Source organism: Gadus macrocephalus, chromosome 7, assembly GCF_031168955.1.
Source record: "Gadus macrocephalus chromosome 7, ASM3116895v1".
NCBI lineage: Eukaryota > Metazoa > Chordata > Actinopteri > Gadiformes > Gadidae > Gadus > Gadus macrocephalus.
The window spans coordinates 16421108-16423942 of record NC_082388.1 but is presented as its reverse complement, the minus strand read 5'-3'; positions in this window follow the sequence as shown (position 1 = coordinate 16423942).

Here is a 2835-nt window from a genome sequence, read left to right as displayed (position 1 = left end):
CTCACCCTCTCACTCTCCCTCTCACTCTCCGTCTCTCTCTCTCTGTCTCTCTCTCTCTTCTCTCTCTCTCTCTGTCTCTGTCTCTCTCTCTCTCTCTCTCTCTCTCTCTCTCTCTGTCTCTGTCTCTCTCTCTCTCTCTCTCTCTCTCTCTCTCTCTCTCTCTCTCTCTCTCTCTCTCTGTCTCTGTCTCTGTCTCTGTCTCTCTCTCTCTCTCTCTCACTCTCACTCTCACTCTCCGTCTCTCTCTCTCTGTCTCCATCACTCTCACTCTCCCTCTCATCTCCGTCTCTCTCTCTCTGTCTCTCTCGGCCATGTTGTTTCACCATCTGACCTGCAGACGCTACTTAAATATCAATCTTTGACATTTTCAACACGGCGGGGCTGAACTGGCTGCGCCGCCCTGTGTTAGCTTCCATGTCGTCCGTCCGCTTCCTCTTACGTACCGCTCCGTACTTGGCGTTGTGTTCCGTCTCCGCATCGGGGAGCCCCTGGTTTACGACCGGCCGAAGCCACTCACCCCTCCACCGCTCCACAAACGGTGTCATAAGAGAGGCGATGTTCACCCCAGCCACATTCAACCCAGCGTGGGATTCTGCTGTACTCCACTCCCATGTCTTCCACATTGCACCGTACAAGACCCAGGGCCCGCTCCCCTCGCCCGCCCTCCCACCCTCACCCCCCCCCCCCCCCCCCCCCCCGGCTCTTTTACCTCGGACCAGTGTTTGCGGAAGCCACGTTGCTGAAGCGGCCTTTCTGCAGAAGCAAGAGGTGTCGCATTGGGGACTTGTATGGTGCGTTCCATCCTAAGGGGTCAGGCTTGTTGTCCAATGTCCGCCATCACACACACACACCCAACGTGTCCCATGTAGAGTGTTGCTAAGGCCTGTAGCTGTCTGTGGTGTCTCTCTGTGAAAGCGCTAGTCCCCGCACATCCACTCGGAATAGCGGTTTGAATGGCTCTGTTACGCTTAAAGTGATTCATCGCTAAGTTCCACTCGGGTGTACCTTTTCGATTTCATTTTAGCCAATTTAAGTCATTTAGAGAGTAGTGTCTGTGCCCAAGGCTTTTTGTCCCTTTTGGAGTCTGCAAAGTTTATGTAACATGATCTGGAGACGATAAGCTTCTAGCGGGAAAAGAGGAGAACGGAAACCCTTGGCCCCCGTATGTCACAGCCCTCCCAACCGCCAAGGAGAAGAAGATGGAGGACCCCCCCCCTACGAAACGTTGGCCAATATAGCGGTCTGTCTCTCACGTAAGCAACCTATAGCACCTTTCCCTCAAGGCGGCTATAGCGGGCCCTTGTGATCACCATAAAACACCCTCATTTAAGAACTTCAGTGCACTGGATTTTCGTGAGTGTAAGTGTCTTTGTGTGTTGTGTGTGTGTGTGTGTGTGTGTGTGTGTGTGTGTGTGTGTGTGTGTGTGTGTCTGTGTGTCGTTGTCCGTGTCTGTTTGTGTGTGTCTGTGTATGTTTGTGTGTCTATGTGTTTGTGTCAGTGTGTGTGTGTGTGTGTGTGTGTGTGTGTGTGTGTGTGTGTGTGTGTGTTTGAGGATACGTGTGAGTGTGTATGCAGACCATCAACTACTGCATAGACATCCTCTCCTCCTCCTCCTCCTCCCCCCTTCCCTCCTCCTCCACTCTGCTGTGCCACAGCCAGGCTCCTCCACTCCTGCGTGCTGCCGATAAGCGGCGGAGTGCTGCATCACCGCCGTCAAACCGTCGAGAATTCAAAAAAAGGAAAGAAGCGGGCCGCGGGAGGATCTTTTTCCGTTCCCCCTGTGTTTCTTTTGAATGTGGATGGGAAGGGCGGTGGCAGTGGTGGTGGTGGTGGCGGTGGTGGTGGCGGTGGTGGTGGCGGTGGTGGTGGTGGTGGTGGTGTCTCTGCAGCAGATTCTCCGCTCCCCCTCCGGTCACCATTAATGCCGTGTTTGAGGATTGAGGAGGTGTTCATAAAAACAACAGAACCACCCAGATCCCGGGGTGGGATCCATCTCGGGTTCAACTCAACGCTCTCTTCAGGCGTATCGCTCTCTTTCTCTCTCCCACAGCGCACAAACCAAGAACATAATAGTATTTGGTTTAAGTGCTGCTGAGTATTTGGGAGTGATAGGGTTCAATCAGAAGGCCGTTGTGACCATGAGGGGAATAACATGAAACAACCCTAAGCCATTAGCCCCTGGGCCGAGTCATGCAGGCTAAAGTTAGCCCTGATCAGAAACATGCAGGCTTGAGTCAGCCATGGACAGAGACATGCAGGTTTAAGTTAGCCTTTGTCAGAGACCTGCATGTTTAAGTTGGCCATAGACAGAGACATGCAGGCTTTAAGTTAGCCATTCAGAGACATGCAGAAGTTAGCCCTGATCAGAGACATGCAGGTTTAGGTTAGCCCTGGTAGGAGACATGCAGGCTTTGGTGTAGCCCTGATCAGAGACATGCAGGTTTAAGTTAGCCCTGGAGAGAGACATGCAGGTTAAGTGTAGCAACTCAACTTCTACCTCCTCTCTCACTCTTTATTTTCTTTTCTTTTCTCCTGCTCTCTTCTTACATAGGCTAATATTGCCCTCCCCGTAGGCAAACCATTCATTAAATCAGTGATTAATCACCCCCCCTCCTTCTCCAATGGTATCGTCTCCATGGTAACGGGAGGACGACGGAGGAGCCGAAGTGAAACAGTGCCACGTTACTTTGTTTAATTGACTACAAATCCCAACTAAGTGCCCCCAAAAGGAATCACTGCTTCTCCCCCCCCCCCCCCCCCCCCCGACCCTACAGCCACAAGGCTTGGGGCATACATGGGTCTGTAATGCAATCACAGGACTCCTGATTAGGAAT